At 43.3% G+C, this 24,073-nt stretch overlaps 1 long non-coding RNA gene across 1 annotated transcript in view; it reads right to left on the bottom strand.

Moving 5' to 3' along the window:
* LOC121027425 (uncharacterized) overlaps nt 1-12,098 on the bottom strand; it is a 72,293-nt gene extending 60,195 nt beyond the window's left edge. The window contains exons 1-2 of the long non-coding RNA XR_005788735.1: nt 11,977-12,098; nt 1,432-1,611 (exon numbers count right to left, since the gene is read on the bottom strand). This is a non-coding gene — a long non-coding RNA (uncharacterized LOC121027425). The remainder of the gene's footprint in view (nt 1-1,431; nt 1,612-11,976) is intronic.
* Between the last annotated feature and the right edge of the window lie 11,975 nt (nt 12,099-24,073).

Below are 24,073 nucleotides of genomic sequence, written 5' to 3'. Positions count from 1 at the left end.
AGCTCCAAGCATAGATCCAGATACATAATGGCATTCAATAAACCATAGCTATAACAATTTTAAGACCAGATCTCTCCTCAGAAAAGGTAAAATTAAAGTGAAGGGAAAAAGGGGGCATGGGTTGCTAATACAGAGTGAAAGAGTAATTCTTTTCTTGAAGAGTTGAAGATGGGTAGAAATATTAAACAAGTAGCTAAGCAAAAGAGTGGAAGTCATTCATGAGCTTAGGGACCATGGATAGACACACCTAGGACCAACTTCATGCTCAGACACAGGTATTACCATGTAAGAGGAAAAGCTAAGAAGACTGGAATGACTCAATGGGCCTTATTCCAAAAAAGGAACAGGCTCAATAAAATACACACTTAATCAGCTTTATTTACCCATACTCTGTGTCCTGTGGGGACAACCATTCAGCTGAGAGTCAGATGCAGGCAGGCGGCTGCAATGAAGCCCAAGTAAGGAGGGATGGTTAGCCCAGACAGGGGTCAACTCTCTAGTTCGGACTTTGACTTTTCAAATCAGCTCCTATATATCCTTTAACCAGAAAGTTTATAGTGTCCAGTTTTCCTGCATTAAATAATAGACAAAGAGAATAGCATATATGTAGCTCCTGCCCTCAGGCACCTCAGGATCCAAGACTCATCAGAAAATCCTTTTCCCAGGCATCCCACCAGGCAATAAGATCAGATGTTAACTTTGCAAACTCATGTTTTATTTTCTTCATATAAAAGCCAATTCCCTCAAATTATCCATTAGAGGCAAAAGAAGAGAAAGAAAAAAGAAAATGACCCTACAGTAACTTCTAAAATCCAAACTGATTCATTTCTCAAGTGAATCATTTAAATCTTAGACATGAAATCATTTGGAAAAGAGCTTCTACTTTAAGTAATTTCACTCTGTACCTTTCAACACCAAGGGATGCCACAATTTCACAAAACCTACCGCTTGTCCCATCTGCAACAAGACTTCGAGACAACCAGTCAAAGGGGCAAAGCTGAGACTAAAGGCAGGGCAGGGTTCTCATCCAATTCTGAAGAGGAAAGGGTGAACTGTAGCCAGGCGCATCCCTTCGACCTAAGCAAATAGATCCTTATGGGTGAATGGTCAGGAACTGAGTTATCAATCTAGAAGCGTTATCTGGAGACTAGATGGACTACTCATCTTCAGAGCACTTGAGTACAATAAGATGCATCTTAGTGATTACATTTTAATCTGTCTCTAGTGATCAAGGTCATCATAATAAGTGTAAATTGCCATTATGTGGTAGTTGTATGGGAACACATTCAATAACAGGCATGTCAGATGCATGTACAACATAGAAGGTAAGATCGTGGGTTCGTATCCGACCATTTATTACCTGGGTGACCTTGACTCATCTCTGCACCTCAGGTTACTAATCTACTAAATGGGAATAATACACTCACTTACCTCAGAGTGTTGAAGTGAGGATTAAACGGTTGATGTAATCCAGGTATATAAATCAATACAGCATCTGAGCCATAGTCAGCACTCTTTCTCCGTCATTATTGTCAGACAACGCAGCATGGGGTTGCTTTAAAAAGCACCATTTTCTTCCTCACATTTCACCTTTATGGTTCTCTTCAGACCCTTGAGATATAAAACAGAAAAGTTTTCTGCGTGTGGTGCTACAAGTTCTTTCTCTAAGATCTTGGAATCTAGAATCCACTAGACTTGATAGTAAGTCCCAGTTGTGCCCATTACTTGCTGCATGACCTTGGGCAAGGTGCTCAACCTTCTTTTTTTTTTTTTTTTAATTTTTTTTTTTTAACGTTTATTCGTCTTTGAGAGACAGAGAGAGACAGAGGATGAGTGGGGAAGACACAGAATCTGAAACAGGCTCCAGGCTCTGAGCTGTCAGCCAGAGCCCGACGCCGGGGCTCGAACTCACAAACTGCGAGATCCCGACCTGAGCCGAAGTCAGACGCTCAACCGACTGAGCGACCCAGGCGCCCCTAAGGTACTCAACCTTCTTAAGTCTCAGTTTACTCATCTGTGAAGTAGGGATAATAGTTACAGCTTTTTAGAAAGAATTTGTGAAAATTAAATGAATTTCTACACTTAGCTCATTCAGTACAGTCAGTTCTATTATTATTAATATTATAAAAGTAACAAGCTTCACCTGTCTGGCTTCAGGATCTTTTTCTCTAAAACGAAGGAATTCGGCTACATTAATTCTAAGATCCTTGTCAGCAGTAGCACTTTTTAAACTTCTTCATCTATTGCCACTTTACAAATGCAAAAACTGAGTCACCATTCACAGATAACAAATGCAATGGTTTCCTAGACCATTACTCTCCCAACTAGACTCTAAATAGTTGATCCTGCTTTAATTTACAGGCCTACCAAGAGCCTAGGCCTTTTGAATGTTCAGCTGGAATGTTAATTATGGGAAATTCCAGAATCCGTGGCCTAGAGACAAATTCTCATTTACCCCGTTCCCTGGCACTGGGAACCTCCTTGCCTTGCCTTCAGAACACGACTTGCTTTCCAAAGCCCACGAAACTGGAGCCAGATGGCAGTGTCACCTGGTCCAGGATGCCTGGGGCCCTCCCAACCCTGCCAGTCCTCAGCTCCCTCCCTGGGTCTCCACTTCCTAATCCTCCTCACCCCAACCCCAGGTCTCAAAGGTGGCTCTACAGAAAGCCTTGTTGTATACAACTTCCAGAAACACATTCTAAACACTTTTCTGGGCCCGCGCCACTATTAAACAGGAAGAACTACAGGTTCACGTGTTCCTTATCAGATGCAAACACCGTCCGTTTGTTCGGAAAAAATCATTTCTTTGTTCACCAATGTTTTACTTTGGTTTTGCTTGTTTTAATGGTGGTGGCATTTCATACACTGTAATGGAACGTTTTACCAGCTGACTCACCCCTGAGCTTGACTCCACTCCCCCTTACGGGGCAGCATGGCGTTTCCGGGGGGAGGGGGGTGGAGATCACAAAGCCCAGGGCTCCTGGAGTCACTAGCTGAGTGGCTTTTCCTGCTCTGCCACCTGACTTCACAACTCCATAGGTGAGCAGGGCAAGGCCACACTGCTCCATGAGGGGAGGCTCTATACATGTGCTCAGTGGCGGAAGTTTGGGAAGACAGAGGTGCTGGGTATTCAGAGGAGGGTGTAGGTACAAAGGATCTTAAAAATCCTCAGAGCAGTCAGAAGATAGACGAGCAAATCAAAACAACCTCAGTATTTCAACCCCCCGACCGACCCCCCCGAAATTTTTCTAGGCAATGATCTTCATGCTCTAAGGGTAATCCTGAGGTGTAGAGTCATTTCGAGGGCAGAGGCACTAATGAACTCTTGTGGGTGGATCACTGGGAGACCAGAATTAGTCAGGTCTTGCTCAGTTACTCCAAGTGAAGAGAGGATAAGGAGGCAGACGAGTGCATGGTTCTTGGCCCTGAATCGTACATGACGTGTCACGGACAGCGAAGGACTTCCACAAATGCTTTCAACTTACCCTCAGTTTACAGGGGGGAAAATGTGGGCATTCATGGATCAAAGGAGTTTCTTTAGCGTATGTGGCCAATTTGGCACAAGAATGAATAGGATGGGTGGCTCCTGACCCAGACCCAGATTCTCTTCCCAGGGGGTCACTGTGCCTGCTTTGTGCAGGACAAGAATCATCAGGGTTTATGGCATTGGCCTGACCTGCTCAGGTGGGCCTGCCTTCCCTTCCTTCCTGCAGGAAACCAGCCATCTTGACAAGGGAAAATGAATTTTGCTAGGACACTAGTCAAGAGTCTTGGAAATCTTCATTTTTCTCCTCCAAGTACTCAACTCCCAGAGAGCCAAGCAATCTGCCTAGTGTAGCAGGAAACCATGTCCATTTTTATTTGGAGCTATTTAATACATATTAGCAACATGCCAAGCACTGTTCCATGATCCCCAAGAGACTTCCTCCCCACTATGGACAGATTTATGCTGAAACAATTACACACCCCAGAGTTTCACTCCAACGCCTGCTGTGAAGGCCACCCCATGGGACTCTGTGATAAGTTCAAGTGTTAGAGCAGCATCTCCTTGGCACTTCTAAGGTTAAGCGCCTCAGGTGAAGCCTAAGACAGATCAGCCTTACACCAAGCGTGCAGGACACACGTGCGGTCTGGTTAAGGTTTCAGTGTACTGTGGGAAGAGGTGCTCGTAGAACCCTAGAAGCTCTCTCACCCCAGACTAGCCAGCTGCTCGGTTCACAGACACTCTCTTGTCCCTCTGGGGCACGCACTGACTGAGGACCTCAGCGTTTGAACACAGGAGTGGCTCTAGTTACCTGCAGGCTTCTACTCCTCCAGTCTGAATTGTGTGCCCATCAAGAGTCAGTTGTTGTTGTTGTTTAGACTCCTTAGTCCAAATTCCTTTGAGATTCTAATTACATAATTTTGGTCAATATCATGTAACCTGATGAAATAGGAGCTCCAGGAACAAAAAAGAAATGAAAACTAAACTAGAATAATCTGGAAACACTTGGTAAAAGCAGTTGCTAAAAACAAAAAATGCTGTCCAATGAGATGTGGACAAAACAACTGTAAATATTTGGGGCAAGATAGTAAAAATTCAAAATGGCCCTGCATTCGGATTGCTTTCAGTTTGTTTCCTACATTAAGAGAAACCAAGCTGGAAATCATAGGCATTGGGTTATAATGTGTCTATGCAAAACTACTGGGGAAGCTTCAATCAGTGGACCCTTACTCAAAGAAAAGGCCTTGGCTCTATATTAAGAGAGAGAAAGAGAGAGAGAGAGAGAGAGAGAGAGAGAGAGAGCTAGTAAGTAAAAGTTCATTTATGTATGTTAAGATAAAATAAAAATATTTAAGGCCATAAGTGCATAGTTTTCTATAATACTCCTTTTAACTGATTTTTTTTCGGGTAACAAACCACCAGTCTGGAAAGGCAGATTCTACCGTATTAGAGATAAATATACCAACTTGCAAAGTGCTCCGAGAGTGAATTAGACAAAAGAATGCGCTGCCATAAACCTGAAGGCTCTGTCCTCCTTTATTGCTCCTCTGGTCTTTGTTCTTTCACTAGCCCATTTATTGAGTTTATCAATAACCGGAAGCACCTCCTTTGAACGGCACTGGGCCAGGGATGGGGATTTGGCAAGAAGCAAGGTGGATGGTAGCACCCCTGGAGGTTCATTTGCCAGAGCCCCATCCTCTGGCCTGAGCACCCGCTTTCCCTCCCACTTACCAGCCCAGCCTGACTGCAGCCCACCCCACCCCACCTTAGCCCCATATCACTGGGACCCCCTTGACTTGTCTTCTGTTATCTCCTTTGCCTGGGATCCCCAACCTCCATTCTCAGTCTGTCCAAAGCCTTCCCATCCCATATGCCACCTCCTCCTCAGAGTCTGCCCTGGTCTCCACAGGCAAAGATGACCCCTTCCCACTTTTACTCCCACAGGGTTTTGTATGTTGCTCCTTTGTGGAATTTACAGGTTTCTGCCTTAGAGTTAATCCCCTTCCTAATTTGCAAGGCCACCTCAGTCAATGGTCTCCACACTGCCTGGTCTAGGGCTTGTTCATGAATTCTAATGACAGCTTTGGTTACTAAAGTACTACATATAAAGATGAACTAAGCACAGGAGATGATCAAGAAAAATACCTGTTGATAGATTATGAATGCGTCTGCTCATCCCTAAGAAATATTTTTAATTGACTATGCAAACTTCAAAGCATCTTTTATTCACCAGCTAGTTTGCAAGTAATACAACGAGACCTGCTAAAAGGAAAATTCTTTTGGAAGTTTTATTTGTTTGGGAATCTTACATTCTATGGAGATTTTCTTTCCTGCTGGAAAACATCTGGATATAAAATGAAAGAAATTAAGTTTTTCCTCATATTTCTAGAAATATTATTCTTCTAGGGATTTTGTTTATTCTCACAAGCCCAGATGGAGAGGTAAGGGACTATGAAACACATGATACCTCTTTGGAAATTTCAGAATTCTAAAAGCATTATTCTCCCAATTGCATTATAAGGGATGTGAATCTGCCTTGTCATAACCTAGGCAACTGTAAATGAAAATGACCTAAGGAATTACCCAAGATGGTCATGATTCCAAATCATTATAGCAGTTAGCCTTATGAACCAAACACATTCATAGGTGCCCAAAATTGCAAGTCTCTGAAACAGAATCATCTCCAAAGAAAATAATCACATTCAATAATGCTCTTTATGTTGTTAATGAGAGTTAGTTGGTCACCATGCTGATCCAGACTGTGTCTGCACAGCTTTGGCTGATGTCCATTGCTTAGCATGCCACAGAAGTAGATTATACCTGGGAGGAAATCCGTTTCTGGCCCTGGAGGAAAGTAGGATCTCATAGTAGAGAGATCACCAGCCAGGGGGCCCAATGTCCCAGGCTAACATCTGGCTCTGCTCCTTATGAGCCACAGGACTTAAACTGGCAGAGCCTTAGTGTCCTCATCTGCTAAATATACTTAGCAGAGCTGTGGTGAGAAATAGGTGAAACACCATAGGTAAAATGGCTTGTACCTAGATTACTATGGATGTACTAGTGAGTTCCTTACTTTGCTTCATGCCTGTTGCTCATAAAGTATTTGCATACTCCACTTATTTGAGTCTCTTAAACTCCCCATGAGACATGCAAGGCAAAGTCTATGGGTTGAATTGTCTGAAATGGCTAAGATTTAAATATTTTGACCTATTAAAAAAGATTATGGATCCATCTAATATTACCCCATCTTATAGATAAGGCAACTGCAAAACCTAGTAGTTCTCTCTGTTGGCCAATGTGTGGTGTTCCACCAAATGGTGTATCACGAAAGACTCCTTCAAAGTAGAAAAGACAATCACAGCAAAAGAAACACAGGCAGAGCCAATGAGCAGATACTCTGCAGAAGAAACACAAATAGCCAATAAATGGAAAGAAAATGGACAGACTGACCAGTAATCAAAGTATATAAGTTAAAACAAAAATGAGATGCTTTCTTTCCCCCATGAAATCAGCAATTTTTAAATGTTACTACTTAGTGTTGAAGAGAACACAGGGAAATGTATATGCTCGTGCATTCTCGGTAGGTGCATTAATTTTCTGAAATTGACTCCAACTATGTGTAAAAATCCTAAAAACAGTTCAGGAGTCAATGTCCAGGAATTTGTATAAAAACACAAAGATCTGAAAAATCAAAGATGCATATTACAGTATTATTTACAATATAAAACTGTAAACAACCAAAATAACCAAAATAGAGAAAATTAAGTAAGTTTAGCAATAGCCAAATATATGGACTCTGAAAATTAAAAATCATATTTTAGAAGAATATTTAGTGATACAAGAAATATTAAGTTATATTAAGCAGATGAGTAGGTTTAAATGATGTATATAGAGAATTTTGTAATTATACACACATATAGACATATTCCTGCATTAAGAAAATCTAGCAAGAAATATAAAACAATTTTAATAATTATTCTCACCAGGGTAAGCAAATGTCCATTTTTTTTTCCTGTTTCATATTCCTTTATATTTTCTAGATTTTCTTCAATGAACATATATTATCTGAAAAAAATTTTTACAAAATATTAATAGTTCTAAATCAAAAGATTTAGCAAAAGAAACAATTTTCCAAAAAAACAAAGTACTAACCATAATCCTCATTCATCATCTTACCACACAAAACACTACTTTGGTGTTCTGACATATCAAAAAATTATGCTAAAAAATTATGACATATCAAAAAATTATGATATGTTCTGACGTATCAAAAAAATAATGCTAAACATTATACCAAAAACAGAGGTGCTAACCCTGTCACATCCAAGACATGACTGATTCTGACCCAGGGATCAGCAACGGGATGTGGCAGATAAGGAAAAACAAGGATGTGGGATTTCAGTCACCCATCAAACCAATGATCACTGTTATCAGGGTATTGAACATATGGTTCTTGGGTTCAGTGATTAGAAATTTAGAAATTGATGAAATGAGGAAAGCCAGGTAGTTGAGAAGATTCAAGTAAGGGACAGAATGGCCATCTATTGAACATATATTTGTGGAGCAAAAAGGGCGAAAGTTCTTTGTTCTACATAGTCTGATAGCTTTTTTTGATTGCTTCTGTTGTGAATCTTCATTATTTATTCCCCTTTTATCCTTCACCCATTCTATAATAATATGGCTCAACCCACACAGCTTAGTTTGGGCCAGCATGTCCATAAATTGTCCTCCCCACAACACAGGGCCTTGTGTAAACCTAATCCTAGGTGATAGAATCCTCCAGCCCCATAGCCTCAGTGATGACCTCAGAGGTGGGCATATGACTCAGTCAGACCAATCGCTCTTTCATGGTATAATTCTTGAGAAATACAAGTATTTGGGGCTACCAGCAGCCATCTTGGCTATTCATGGAGAGAAACTTCCTGGGAATTAAGCCAAGCATAGGCATGCAGAGAAGAGAAATGATAAACATTATTGAAGTGCTAGGTCCAACTACTCCTGAAGCTAGCTATTGCTCATGAACTTATTGTGTATTTTTGAAATAATGTACAGATATCAAATCATTATGTTGTACACCTTAAACTTAGTATTATATGTTGCTATCTCAACAAAGCTGGGGGTGGGGGGCAATTAAGTGTATACTCACTCATTCACACACTGCCAAGCACTGAGGAGACACTGGAACCACAAAGAAGAGGAAGACAGTCTCCTCCTCTGTAATAAAGTGACACACAAGGTGGTCTGGGAGCCCAGCAAAGGCCTGAAATTCCCAGGAAATCATCACAAAAGAGACCTTATTTGTGCCGACCCTTGAGTAGAAGTCCACATTGGACAAGGGAGTGGAGAGCTTTCAGGGGGAAGGATCAACAGCAGAAGTCTGGAGGCACAGAAGAGCTTGGCATATGTAATCAATGGCCAGAATGTCTGTGTGACTGGAACATAAGTTAATCTCATGGAGTGGTGGAGAGGAGGGACTGTGGTTTGTATGAGAAATGGCAGGTTTTCATTATATGAATAGTGTAGGAAATTCAGCCAGAAATACAGGAAGAGAGAATATCTACATGGATAGCACCGGCAGTCAGCCTCTACCAAATTTCTTGAGCTCCTGCTCTGTGCCAGGTACTCTTCCAGGTGCTTGGAATGCATCAATGAACAAACCTAAGATGCCTGACCTTAAGAAGCTTACACCCTAATGCAGAGGCAGGCAAGTAACAATAAACCTAATAAAGAAGCAAACTATATAAGAAGATAGATAATAAGCCAAAACAAAAACAAAAACAGAGCAGGGCAGAATAAGGAGGATCAGGAGTGCAGAGGTTGGGCAGACAGATTTTGTGGTTTGTTTTTTTTTTTAATTTTTTTTTCAATGTTTATTTATTTTTGGGACAGAGAGAGACAGAGCATGAACGGGGGAGGGGCCGAGAGAGAGGGAGACACAGAATCGGAAACAGGCTCCAGGCTCTGAGCCATCAGCCCAGAGCCCGACGCGGGGCTCGAACTCACGGACCGCGAGATCGTGACCTGGCTGAAGTCGGACGCTTAACCGACTGCGCCACCCAGGCGCCCCCAGATTTTGTGGTTTTTAACGAGGATGGTCAGGGAAGACCCCCCTGAGAAGTGAGATCTGAGCAAAGACTTGAAGCAGATAGGGGAGGAGCCAAGCAGACTTGGAGAAGAGCTTCCGGACAGGGAAGGAAGCCTCAGACCCTGAGGCTGGAGGACCAGCAAGGAGTCCAGGGAGTGTGGTATAAAGTAAGCAAGGAGAGAGACATAGGAGATGTGGCCAGAGAGCTGATGGGGAGTCAGATGATGGCCACACAGGCCACTGTGAGGATTCTGTCTTTTCCTCTGAGTGAGTTAGGAGCCATGCTGATGGGAATACCCCAGTGGAGAGTCAGATGTCGAAGATGTGGAGAGATGCTAGAGCAGTACCCTTGAGTAGATGACCAGGACAGGATAAGGAGCACAGGCAGAGGGACTGGCTGCAGATGGGAGCACACGTAGCTCATCTGCAGGAACAGCCTGCAAGGCTAAGTCTGTGGGCATAGATGGCAGTAAGTGGGTGGAGGTGGGGTGGGAACCTGTGGACTTTCTCCTTGGATGGCTTCCATTTTTTCAGTGATGTCGGAAGCAAGGCCATTAGCTGAGAGCGAGTGTGGGGTGAGGAAATTAGTTAACCGAGAGAACAAAAGGACCAGGAACTAAGCATTAAGGACCCACTAAAGGTTCATGGTCATGAAATTTAAAGTGAGACCTGTCTGCATGGCTGTGTGTTTCTCCAGTCATATTCGGCTGCATGGAAGAGAATTGGTTTTAACCAATATTGTGGTTTTACCAAATGAGTTTGAGGAAATGAGAGAGGGGAAAGGGGTCAACAGTATGTGGCAGGATGTTAATTATGATGATTGAGCATGGAATTTAAGGCCAGTAAGAAGAATGAGGTCATCAAAGAAGTGAGGGACAGTGAAACTGTGGAAGAATCAATAGAGTATGGTCCTGGTGGCCAAGGGATTGTTCAGGCGGGGGTGCTACAGAAAATGAGCTGGAAAGACAGGAGGTGGGCACCAAAAGCAAGCACATTATTTTGAGATTATAGAAGAGCTCTCATTTTGGCAATGACCAGGCAGAGGAATAAGTAACCGAGGGGGTGTCGGATAGTTGGAGACATCGTGTCCGGGCTACCAAAGTCCAGAGGTAAAGATTCATGGGTTATGGGTGTTTGAGGCCATGTTGAACCTGAGAATCCCAGAGAGAACTCAACCGAAGAGTGACAGACCTGAGCTCAGGGTCCCGGGGTCCAAGCTCAGGGTCCAAGTGTGACACTGGACAGAGGGGAGGGAAAGCAAGAAAATGTGGTGTCCTAGAAGCCAACAGAGAAACAGTCTGGAGAAGAGAAACTTTGTGGGCAGAGTCAGAGTCCTCAGAAAGGTCAAAGTGAGGACTATCGTCCATCAAACTTGGCAGTAATTCCTCATCAGTGAATTTAGCAGCAGCAGACGGAGTGAGGAAGAGGAGAAACATTGAGGCAGCAAGTATGGACCCCAGTCTCTATGAAGAATCTCAGGAGCAAATCAAGCCAGTTGTTAGACCACGTCTGATCTGATAGTCCCCCATGGCAATAAGCCTAGCCTACTGACAGGCCCTTCCCTGGAAACGCAAAATGAAAAGAGAAAATACAAAATGACTTCATTGCTTTAAATCATGCAGATCAGCGTGCGCACATCTGTAAAACACTGTTGTCAAGACAACTGACAAAGCCTCACAAGCCCATCCCTCACTTCATTCATCTCTCACCTCGTTCTATGCCTGTGGGCGCCTGCCTTCTTTCTGATGCGGTTACATAACCTTAATCTAGATGGGGACACAGTGAAACCATTATTATTTTTGGAGTGGACTATTGCCCATTTGAGGAAGTGGTAATGAAGAGGGCCTGAAGCAGGAGATGCAGGGATGATCACGACCTAACATGCCAGGCAGCCCACTGACAGTCCCAGTTGGGCCACAGATGGTCTAAAGAATTAGCCATTCGTCTCCATACATATACCTTTGAAGGGCCTACTACCTGCCTATTTGAAAAACAATGAGAATGAGAAAGTATAAGACACCTGTTTCAGAGGGATCTGGAGAATATATTGTTAGTAACTACAAAGTATGCTAAGAGAAAACAAGGCATTATAAATGATATTCCAGCTATTCTAGCTCTTTTGAAACCTTCTTGGGCATTGACTGAGTTTACACTATAAATAAGGAAAACCTATTTCACCTAAGTTACTGACAAAGGTATCTGATAATAGGGTGACTTCAAAATGTTCAATGGAATTCATCTCTAAATGTTACATGAAACATAATCACTAATATCAGACCTATGTCTGGGGTATGCGAGAAACCCTAGCAATTCAATAGATGAAAGCTACCTCAGTATCCTAGATGAGCTCTGCATTGTCTCTATTTGATAGATCAGAAGGTAATATAAACAACCCAGTATCACATACCTGTAAGTGCCAGGACCAGGATCAGAACATAGGTCTATTTAACTCCAGTACTGGGAGGGAGTAAAATCTGGAGGCAATCTCCATGTGAGTCATGCTCTCTCCAACTACCACTCCAGACATCTGCATTGGGGTATTGATACATCCCCAGTGACTTGAGTTAACCAACCCAGGTGAAGAACTAAAACCCCAGACAGGAATGTCTTCTAGTCCCAAATGTCTTTTTTTCCTAGTCCAGAATGTCTTAAATACTCAGCCTCTTCTTCTTCTCAAATGTGTTCAGTTCGTACAACTACATTTGTTACATGATTTTTTTCTCTCTAACCTTGGACACTGTAGTTGTATGTCATGGTATGGACATCCTTAGGTTCATCTTGTTTTAAACTCTCTGTGCTTCTTGAACTTGAATGTCTATTTCCTTCCCCAGGTTAGGGAACTTTTCAACTATTATTTCTTCTTATAAGTTTTCCGCCCTTTTCTCTCTCTTTTCTCCTTTAGGATCTTTATAATGAGAATGTTTGTTTGCTTGATGTTGTCCAAAAGATCTCTTAACCTATCTTCATTTTTAAAATTCTTTTTCCTTTTTTGCTGTTCAGCTTGGGTGCTTTCCATAACTTGTCTTCCAGTTTGCTGATTCATTCTTTTGCATCCACTAACCTACTATTGATCAGCCCCAGTGTATTTTTCATTTCAGTTATTGTATTTTTCAACTCTCATTGGTTCCCTTTTATATTCTCTCTCTTTTGAAGTTCTCACTGATTTCTTCCACTCTTCTCTCCAGCCTGGTGAGCATCTTTACAATCACTGAACTCTTTAGCAGGTGTATTGTTTATCTCTGTTCCGTTTAGTTCTTCTTTTGAGGTTTTCGTCTTGTTCTTTCATTTGAAGCATATTCCTCTGTCTCTCCATCTTGCTTGACTTTCTGTGCTTGTGTCTAAGAATTAAGCAGAGCAGTTTCTTCTAAATTTGAAGGCATCATCTCGGATATGGTCATATCCTGTGTAGACTATGTGTGTCTGTTGACTTTGGCAAGCTGACTGGAGCTGTGGCTGGCATGGGCTGGGGGTCCCAGGGTACTCTGTGCGGGGGCTGCCCTGGTGCAATGGCCAGAGTTGAAGTAGGCGTGGGCCAGGGATTCCTGGGGCTCTCCACACAGAGAGCACACTGGCAGGATAGCTGAGGCTGAAGTGAGTCCAAGCCAGGTGTCCAGGGCTTTCTGTACGAGGTCGGGGCAGGGGGAGAGGCATGTTGGCAGGGTGGCTGGAGCTACAGCAGGTGAGAGCCAGGAGGTCCCGAGTGCTCTGTTCTGGGGTGCCCTAGCAAGCCATCTGGAGCTGAAGTGGTGCAGGCCTGGAGTGTTCTGGGGTGCCTGTGCCCCTGTGACCTAATTTGACAGCTGGAGCTGTAGCGGGCACTGACCAGCGGTATCCCCGTATGTGCTGCTCTGGAACTCACTGAGGCGGCTGGCTGGGTCACCCAGAACCCTGCTTCTGTCTACACTACACACTATCAAAGTGGAAGGGCACTGTAAACCATGGTGCTCACCGGCCCCTCCGATCCACAGACAGTTCCAGCAGCTTCCTCTCTGCGGGTAGAGTCCTACGGCTGGCTCTTCTGTATTCTAGTTGGTCTGTTAAACCCCAGCTTTTTCTCTATGCCCCATGGCATCCGGGCTCCTGTGGGCAGGGGCCAGGCGCTCACATGGCAGGCAGATCTGCTCTGCTCCCTCAATCCTGTCCTGCCACGTCAGTCCCCAGTGTCCGGGTGCGGGCTCCCTTCATCACCCGTCTCTAGCTCTTGCCATTCTCTCTGTGGTCTCCTTTGTTGTGCAGAAGCTGTTCAGTCAGCCGTCAGTTCTTCAGGGGGAGCCAGTCTATAAAGAGGGTTGGGGTCGGTATACCCCTGGAGGAGGTGAGTTCAGAGCCTTCCTACGTCGCCATGTTGGACCAGAGCCTTGGCCCAGGTAGAGCACCTTTTAAAAGCATTCCCTTCTGCCTCGTTGGGCCCTCTCATCTGCACTTCCCGCCCCTTCCCAATCGTCTTCAGTTGAACACGTGGACTTCTTTCCATTTGTTTTCAGCAGGCTGGGCCGTTGGACCACAAGATGGAGTGGAACCTGCTCCCAGGAGCCGCCCAGCTGTGCGCACAAGCAGCTTACAACTTTTTTCCCCTTTCACCTCCGGGAGCGTGTTTGGAAAAGCCCGTTTGGGTCATCACGTGCACCTGGGTTCACAGCGACACGCCGTTCCCTCGGCCTTGTCGGTTTTCTACCGGCACCTGAGTTTTATGCATAACAGCAATGGGTCATTAGTCCAATTAAGTCTGCAGCCCTTTGAATGGCTCCTATAGGAGGAGGGCGAGCACAATATGTAATTTCAGCCTTTTTTTTTTTTTTTGAGGGGTTTCAACCCTGCCATGAACTAAATCATTTTATCAGTTTTTTAATATTTTTTTTTCACTTGTCCCATTAAACTACAGAACTGGAACATACTCATGAATGGTTTCTTTCTGCTTTTACTCAAGGAGCTCCTGACATAACAAAAACTGGTAATTAACTGGCTCGGAGACTTTTACAATAGCCTCTTTAAATAAGTTCCAATGTGCAGCACTGGCAGGCCCGGCTCTACATTGCTGATAGCACCGCCATGCACTCGCCATTAAACAAGCTATCGCTTCACGCCATCGTCCCCCGAGCTCCAGCTCATGGCCACCCCGTCTTGCTGCCTGGAAATGCCCTCCTCCCTCCAGTTTCCCTCCTTAGCTAAGTCATGCTGTGTGTGTGATTCCTCCCTCCTCGTTTCCAGCCAGACTCTTCACTCCCCAAAACTCCCATCCTACCAGCATCACAGGGACATGATCTGGGGCTCCAGATGTTTCCTGGAAATGTAGATGCAAGGACGCAGTCAAGGGGAACGTCACCTCGCTATTGACTCTCACAGTAAGAGGCATTGAACCCTAATCTGTTCCTCCACTTCCACTTTCTGCTGCCAGCTTTGGCAAGGACAGCACCAACGTCTTTCTGCAAGTAATCCATTCAGTTCAACAAATTAACACAAAAGCCCCCTGAGTGGTTTTTCTGCTTCCAAATTTGCCCACATGCCCCCAGCTCCTTTTCCACAAAACAGCCAGAGGGCTCTTTGAAAATATAGTCAGAGTATGCCCCCCCCTTAGGTTCCCAATGTCCTCAGAATAAATGGAATTCCTTACCAAGGCAGCATTATCTGGGATATGCCTACCTGGTCAGGCTCATCTCTCACCATTGTCCTCATGTTCGCTACGCTTGGGCCTCCCCTCCGCCCCTCACAGCCAAGCTCCTTTCTGCTCTGGGGCCTTTGCATCGGCGGCTCCCTCAGCCTGCAATGATTATCTGCATGTGGCTGGTTCCTTCTTGCCTTCACATCTCAATTCAGAAGTCTTCTCTTCCAGGAGTCTTCCCCTGACGAACCATACACACACACACACACACACACACACACACACACACGCAATCAGTCATTCTATCACACCCTCTAATTGTATTTTTTAATAACAATCTTACTCTACAATGATTGCTACAATCGTCTGCTTCCTTGTACCTGTGTCTCACCCATAGAATGGAAACCCCTCTCAAGCAGGGACCTCATTTATCTTGTCCTACCTACTCTATCTGGTACATAGAAGATGCTCAGGGAATATTTCTCAGATGAAGGTGTTTGTGACAGGAGCTATGCTAGACACTGAAACCACACTGATGACCGAGTACCTGCCTGCTGCGTACCCACAATCTAGAAGAGGAGACAGGGAAATGCCATTTACATCAAGAACACTTTAAAAGTGCCATGGTGGGATGCTGTGGTGTAGTTCCGTGTGGGAGCAGAGGCTTGCCTTCGGGGTAAGCTACCATCGCCTCTCCAGAGCACGGATAGGTGAGCTCTGGCAGAGATTTGGTTCTGAAATGGAGTGACTGTGCCCTGAAGTTAAATACCAAAAACCAAACTGAAAAGAAGGTGGTTCCTGGTTAAATACACCAAACCCTGTTACTAACTCACCCCGCTGTGCAAATTTATTAAAGCAGTCTCCAAATAAACAAGTCCTAAAACTAATCAGGAAGTGGAAAAACATAAAAATAATCCCCAGCCCACAACACACACCCATGAAAACAAGAAATAAAGAAAAATGTTCTATATAAAACCCATGGGGCCAAACTCTGTCCTCAATTAGTGGTGCAGGCTGCCAGCTGAAGTCAATGGAGGTTTTCAGTCCAATAATAGAGGCAGGATTTGGGGCCCACTATGCATTGCATTCATTTTTAGGTAATAAATCAGGAATGTCAAGTGGGTATGCATTGGCCTTGCTGACATGGTAATTAAACTGAACGCTACTATCTTCCACATTGAGATCCACTAAAGCTCATAGCAACCAAGGAGATTCTTTCTGAAGTGTGTGTGTGTGTGTGTATGTGTGTGTGTGTGTGTGTGTGTGTGTGTGTGTGTGTGTGAAGAGATACCCCTCCATGTACCATGTTGGGCATCACTGGGTAGGGGGAGAGAACTCTTCTGGCCAAAGCTAGACCTATGCCCCACCCAGGACTGGCTACATAATTTGTGGGCCACAAGGCAAAATGGAAATGCCCCGTGTTCAAAAATAATTGAAAATTTCAATATGGTGACAAGAGAGCATTAAGTCAAATCCAGGGCCCTTTGGAGCATAGGGCCCTGTATGGCTGCACAGGTTGCTCACCCATGAAGCCGGCCCTGACACTAGGAATAATTCTGCAACAAGAAGCGTGGAATCAGGTTAAAGCTCTTCATCAGTATCACAGCTGATAATTTTGAGCACTCCCCATGTGCCAGGAACTGTTCTAAGAACTTTACATATAGTAGTAACTCCTTTATTCTTCACAATAAGCCCATGAGATAAGGCTAATTATCCTCATTTTATGTTAAAGAATCTGGGCTACCTGATGTTGTACAGTTTGTAAGTGGCCAAGCTGAGGGCTGAACCCCAAGAATGGGTTCTTAACCACCTTCTTGCTCGTTTAGTCAATGTACATGACATTCCATGTTTCTCTCATTCTCACGCTCACCATGTCTACTGAGACCGTGTCCCGGGCCATCAGGGACTGTCTGAATTCAAATACACACTCTGTGGCTTGCTACTTGCAAGGACTCTTACAGCCTTGAACAGGTACCTTGACTGCTCTCAGTTTCCTCAGCAGAATAAAAGAAATTAAAAAAGTACCTATCTCATAGTGTTGTGGTGAGAGCTTATTGAGTTGCTTGAAATAAAGTGTCAGGTGCATAGGAAGTACTAACACATGTTAGCTGCTAAATAAACATGATTATGATTTGCAAACCTTATACAGAAGATTTCAAGCTAATTGCTGCCACTTATTCTTTTTTCCTATTTGCTGGAATTTGTAGTAGTAAGATTAGTAGAGAAGAACTATAATCTATCATATTTTGATTAGAAATTTACCCATGAGCCGAATGGTAATGATTATAATAGTAATAGCTACCATGTATTAAAACTTATCATATGCCAAGAACTTCACATAAATTAGGTCATGTATTCTTCAAAACCTAATGAAGGGTGTCAAAATAGTTAAATAAAGAAGGGATTTTTTTCTTAACAAATGATGTCAGGACAACTGGATATCCATCTATGTACAAAAGAATAAAAGTGGAACCCTACCTTACACTGTACACAAAAATTCAAAGTGGGTTAAACACCTAAATGTAAGAGCTAAACTACCAAACTCCTCAAAGAAAACTTAGGAGTAAATCTTCAAGACGTAGGGTTAAGCCATGGTTTCTTAGATATGACACCAAAAGTACAAGTTTCTGAAGAAAAAATAAATTGGACTTCACTCAAATTAAAAGCTTTTGTGTTTCCAATGACACATCAGGAAAAGTGAAAAGACAATCCACATAATAGGGGGGAAAAGTTTGTAAATCATGTATCATGCAAAGGGACTTATATCCAGAATATACAAAGAACTCTTAAAACTCAACAATAAAAGGACAAATGACCCAATTAAAAATCAGCAAAGCAGTTGAATAGATGTTTGTCCAAAGAAAATATGCAGATGACCAATGAGTGTGTGAAAAGATGATCAACATCATTAGTCATTAGGGAAATGCAAATCAAAATCACTATGTGGATACCATTCAACACCCACTAAGATGGCTAAGATCAAAAGGACACACAATAACAAGTGTTGTTGAGGATCTGAAAAAAAAAACGGGAAGCCTCATTTTTTGCTGGCAGGATTATAAAATGGTGCAACTGCTTTGGAAAACAATCAGATCCGCAAAAAGTGAAGCACAGAGTCTGTAAATGATCCAGCAATTCCATCGTAGGTATATACCCAAGAGAAATGAAGACATATATCCACAAAAAAGTTTGTATACTAACGTTCAAAGCATTATTCACAACAGTCAAAAAAGTGGAAATAACCCAAATGCCCACCAACGTATTGGATGAATAGATAAAATATGGTATATTCACACAATGAAAGAGTATTCAGCAAGAAAAAGGAATGAAGTAGTGACACATGCTACAACATGGATGAATCTTGAAAACATCGTGTTAAGGAAAAGAAGCTCGTCCTAAAAGACCACCCATCGTGTGATTTTATTTGTGTGAAATGTTTAGAGTGGACAAATCCATAGAGACAGAAAGTGGATTAGTGGTTGCCAAGGATTGGGGGAAAGGAAATATGGGAAGTGATTGCTAATGTGTATAGGTTTCTTTTGGGGGGGGTGATGAAAATGTTCTAAAATTAGATAGTGCTGACGGTGGCACACTGGAAGTATATGAAAAACCGCTAAAATCACTTTAAAAGGGCAAATTTTATGGTACGTAAATTATATCCCAATAAAGCTATTATTAAAAACAAAGCCCCCAAATCCTAATGAGGTCAGTTTCGTTCTCCCTATTTTGTGGACAAGGGAACTGCGGTTCAGAGTGGGTGAATAACTTGCTCGGGGTCAAAGAACAAGGCAGCGGGGGCTTCTATTTAAACCTCTATGCATCTCATTTCCACCTCTGTGCCTTAACTGCCGGCAAAGCTTTGGAAATGAGAAAAATTCCTCCTCAAATGAAGGAAGAGGCTTCGCCACAGCTGGCTTAGATCTGAGGTCACTTAATTCAATCCTCATTTCCCCAAGTCCTTTACTGCCAGCTTGATCCTAGGTCCCTGGCAGATGGGCGTGTGCAAGGCACATGGGAAGCCCACGAAAGGTCACAAACCTTCTGTCAGTGTGACCACCGACCCAGACTGTGGCCCACTGGCTCCGATCGAGAAGTCTATCCCAACAATCGATAGTCATGGCAGAGGTTCAATTCAATTGCTCACAAATCCCCATCCATCATTAGGACAGCAGAATGACAGCGCTGGCCTTCCTAGGACCTAGTCTTTCACATCCACAGGCTTAATGCAAGTAGATGGTCCTTTCACCCTTAATGATTCCCCATTTCGGAGCACTGAAGCTTCTCCTGCAGTAGCACCCAATATACACTCCTATTATTTATTGTACATTGTATTTACTATGTGCTATATATCATAATTATCTGCCGGCCTGTCTTCCTCTACTCCCTCCTTGGTGTGATTCTTAAAGGAAGGACTGTGCCCTATTCATTTTTAAATTTCCCACACCATGGAAACTTCCCATCACTTATTAATAAAAGTTCTAGTTCCATTTCCTGAGTGTATTCTCTGTGCCAGGCTCTTGGCTAAAGTTTTACGAGCCTGATCATATTTTGATTCTCCCAAAAACCCTATGAGGGAGAGACCATCACAAGCTCAATTTTACAGCTAGTAAATGGCAGCCCAATAAATCTCTTTGAGTTTCTCTGGAATTCATTCTCGTTCGGTGTGGATATTCTTCTTTCTGGTTCACAAACATGGTAAAGACATGGGATATACTTTCATTGATTGAGATCATGTTGTATACACCTGGCAAATGGAGATGCCAGGCAGAGTGATGTCAACTAGAACATAACTGGCAAACAGCATTCTCTTGGATTTGCTCATAAACACCATCCCAGGGCTCAACTGCCTAAATTCCAGTCTTCCCATTCAGAATGCAAATTTATACAGTTGTGCACTTGAGAATGACCTTTGTTAAAATTACTATTACTATACTAAAGCAAAGTGAGAAATGGTGTTGTGTTTTCAAAGTCTGAGTAATTTAGTTGAACACCTCTCTCTCTATCTCTCTTTATCTCTCTCTTTGGTAGAGGTGGGAAATTTGTACTCTTTGGGGTTATTTTTCTAAGGGCTATGGACCCACAGTCTGATGGTTGGTGACAACTTTCTAGAGTTTAGGGGATCACTTTCAGTGACTAAGGCAAATCATAAAAAATGGGGCTGTTGTTCCTCGATTTGCAACTGGCTGGTTGAAGAATTGGAGGTGCTTTACCTACATCCCAAGTACGATTTTTAAAACCAGCTATCCACCTCAAAATCCATCAGCCAGGACTTGAAAAGGAACATCCCCGAGTTCTTTCTTTGTGATGTTAGCATGGACAGGATTCCCACACCTTTAGCATCTCTGCATAGCACTCAGAAAGGCTCATTTTAATGGGCCTTCCAGTTTCAGCTTCACGCCTGGGGACAGAATTTAAGACCTCAGTTCTCACTGGCATGTCCATGAGAATAACTGAGTAAGGCATAAGATATCACCATGGCCATCTACTGTTGCCTGGGCCCAATGTGCCATTGTAAATTACCATTTGTACCCCATGCAACCAGATCACCACATCCTTGCTATCCTTGTCTGCTCTCACTTCACCTTACCACCATCTGGAAAGAGGAGTTTTCTTGTTGGGGGGATGAAGTTTCTATTTCTGTGTCAACTTTGACTTGGGATATGTATTTGTTTTGCTTTATTTCATTTGGCAGAGGGAGGTTCGTGAAATGTCACTTCTTTCTTTACTGATTGCCCTCTTTTCTTGGACTCTGCCTCTCTTCCACCTCTGGTGTCCTATCTATCTATCCTAATCTCCTTGCTGCCAGTAACTCAGTTTCCACACCCCATCCCCCTCACTACCAGCTGGCTATCCTAAGCCTACACATGGCCCACGGAGAAAAATGGTGAGATGGGAGAAGGGAATGTTTGATATTGGTCAAGATCAGAACAGGCTGGGTTAGTTTGGTGAAGCCATGAGCCATTGGAAGCTAAGGTAACTCAGATGCCAGCCAGAGACCCTCAGATCTTTATGGGTATGAAGAAAATGGCCCAGAACCCACCTCACCTCACCCATTCTGTGGCCCTTGGAAACCCAAAGCTCTGCTCCAAGTCTCTGCTCATTCCAGGGGCCCCTTAACTAACGGCCTCCTTCCCACACATCAACCCCCATATGGAACCAGGGCCTTCTTCATTTTCCATAATCAAAGTGCGAAATTCCCCCACCCAACTCTTTCACAGGTTTATAGACTTTACCAAAATGTCCCAGGCAGGTTTACCTTCTCTCTCCCTCCTCCCACCTCTGCTCTTATTCACCCCACCCCTCGTTTCCACCCTCGAGCTCCAACTGTTCTGTATTTATCACAGAGAGCAGCTTCCCTTCCCTGGAGCATGTGGGCCAGTCCAGACACCCCTCCCCAAGCACCCACCGAGGCATCTCTTTAACAAAAGACACCTCTCCCCTTAAAAACACTCTGTGGCCAATCATTAGAATAGAAATTAATAGAAAGAGATATCTTCTCCACCCCGTTGCTCTGAGAAGTCCTGGTGATGTTCAGAAAATGGGAAGAGTCATATTCTGCTGAGATACTGTTGGAAGCAAAGATGAATTTAGGCAATAGTGAGGGAAGGTGGGCAGAGGTTGAATAGGTAGAATAAGATTTGGGCTGCACAGATACAAAATAAGGAAGGGAAAAGACAGAGAGGGAGAACAGATATTGAAGGAGAAGAAAAATCAGCGGTTGGAGGTCTACAGGAAAACTTTGGTGACAAAGTTACCCTCAAGGCAAGAGCAGCAGGAAAATCCCTGGAGCTAGGCTGCCCCAGAACTACTTCTCGGCTCTATGGAGACTCATGACGGCTCACTCCCAAGCGTAGGTGGGAATCTGGGCCCCCAGGAACACCGCAGTCTTACTATCACTCCTGAGCCATGGGTAGACCCTGCTGTAGAAATGAGACATTTGACGTCTCAGTCTCTGACTTTGGGACCCTGAGTATCACAAGAGCCTTCAGGGTGTTTTTGCTTCTCTCAGCATCATGCCCCGACTGCAGTCTCATGAGCTGACCTCAGCAACACTTGGGCTCACTCACTGTAGGCAAGGACTGTGTTGGGTTCAAATCCTGATGGAGCAATTAACTAGTTATGTTACCGCAAACAATTTCTTTTGAGTCTCAGTTTGAGTCTCCATTTCTTCACCTATCAAATAGAGACAATGACACGTGTCTTACAGGGTTTGGATGAGGACTAGATACAATCTATAAGGTCTGACATGTAGTAGAGCTCAGTAAAGGGCAGCTGGTTACGTATATGAATGTGTGTAAGTCACTTATGTTTAATTATCATTGCACAATAATGAACTTAATGTCCCATTAATTTTGTTGTAAGTTTTATTGAGCTATGATCCATGGTGTGTTGGTAAATACATACCAGTGATTATAGTTCAATTACAACCAGATTGGGGGAGGGGAAGCCTGATTTGTAGCATTTGCCGACTTCCATGGTGTCAGAACTCCCAGCATAGTGAATTTCAAACTACCCATGTGATGTCACTGAACATGGTGCCAGGAAGAGACGAGGGCCATTGTATCCCTGACTATAATGCTCAAATCTGTACAGATGTGTTCAGATGTCACATGTTGATGCTCACACATTACAGCTTTGCACTTACAACTTAAAAAAGAGGAAATACCGCAGAATATTCCCACTAAATCAAGAATTGCCTCTTAATAGGAAGCAGGGATCGCCCCTTTAGAACTCTATGTATAGTCTCCCTATTTCACATTCTGCCCCTTCTTTGCCAGCATGTTTTCATGATTTTTAAAGAAAGAAACCCCCATGGGATGTATTTGTGGATATGTGCACAGGCACTGAGCTTTTCCACCCTCTTCTCTGACTATCCACATGAATATGAATTATATTTGAAAATCAGTCTTGACTAAACTCTTCTAATAGCTTGTAACATCAATTTAATGATAGATAAAATAAAGGAAAATTACATTCTCCTTCACTTAAACACTAAGCCGTTTTAATTGTTTTACTAGAAAAAAAACTAATTTCTCCCTGTAATTATCAATATATTTCCATCACCCCAGGATATAAAAAGACTCCTTTCAGGGGCATTTTTAACACCTGTAAATCCCCCAGATGTTAGAATGAGTCTGTGAGAGTAGAGAGAAAAAAAAAAAAAAGCTTGTTTTCTAGTCTGGAGTTTCTCAGTTTGCTTTTTATTTTTTAAAATCCTTTCATTATATTTTTGATTAGTAGTGGATACATAATGTTTGGATTAAAAATCCCTACTGCATGATTATATTGCATGTTCCAGTTTCCCACACTGAAAATGCAACGAAAATATATCTGGATCTCAATGTGAGAATCATGATGGTCATACCCAGGGCAGGAGGGAGCCAGAGACGTCCTCTTACCCCAACTTTTACTTTGCAAAGGAGCACATTGAGGGACAGAATGACACCACGATTTGCCCACATGGGGTTGTATGGACTTTTACACACTACACTAGACTGCCCTCCATAGCCTCACTCCCCGCCCCTCCGCACACACTCACACACACGCACACACACACACACACACACACACACAAGGTGCAGTATACAGTCACAAAATTCAGCAGAAACTATAACATTGGCTATGTGCCTCAAAAATACAAAGGTAGGAATCTTAATAATTATTTATTTAAGCAATATTTATTAGACACCTACTACATGCTGGGTACTGCCATCTTGATACTATGTATGTTTAATTTTTTTTTTTCGACGTTTATTTATTTTTGGGACAGAGAGAGGCAGAGCATGAACGGGGGAGGGGCAGAGAGAGAGGGAGACACAGAATCGGAAACAGGCTCCAGGCTCTGAGCCATCAGCCCAGAGCCCGACGCGGGGCTCGAACTCACGGACCGCGAGATCGTGACCTG

The sequence above is a fragment of the Herpailurus yagouaroundi genome, unplaced genomic scaffold (assembly GCF_014898765.1).
Source record: "Herpailurus yagouaroundi ecotype Mexico unplaced genomic scaffold, PumYag 77, whole genome shotgun sequence".
In the NCBI taxonomy this organism is placed as follows: domain Eukaryota; kingdom Metazoa; phylum Chordata; class Mammalia; order Carnivora; family Felidae; genus Herpailurus; species Herpailurus yagouaroundi.
Note: the sequence above shows the minus strand (reverse complement) of the source record. Positions and strands in the feature narration are given on the sequence as shown.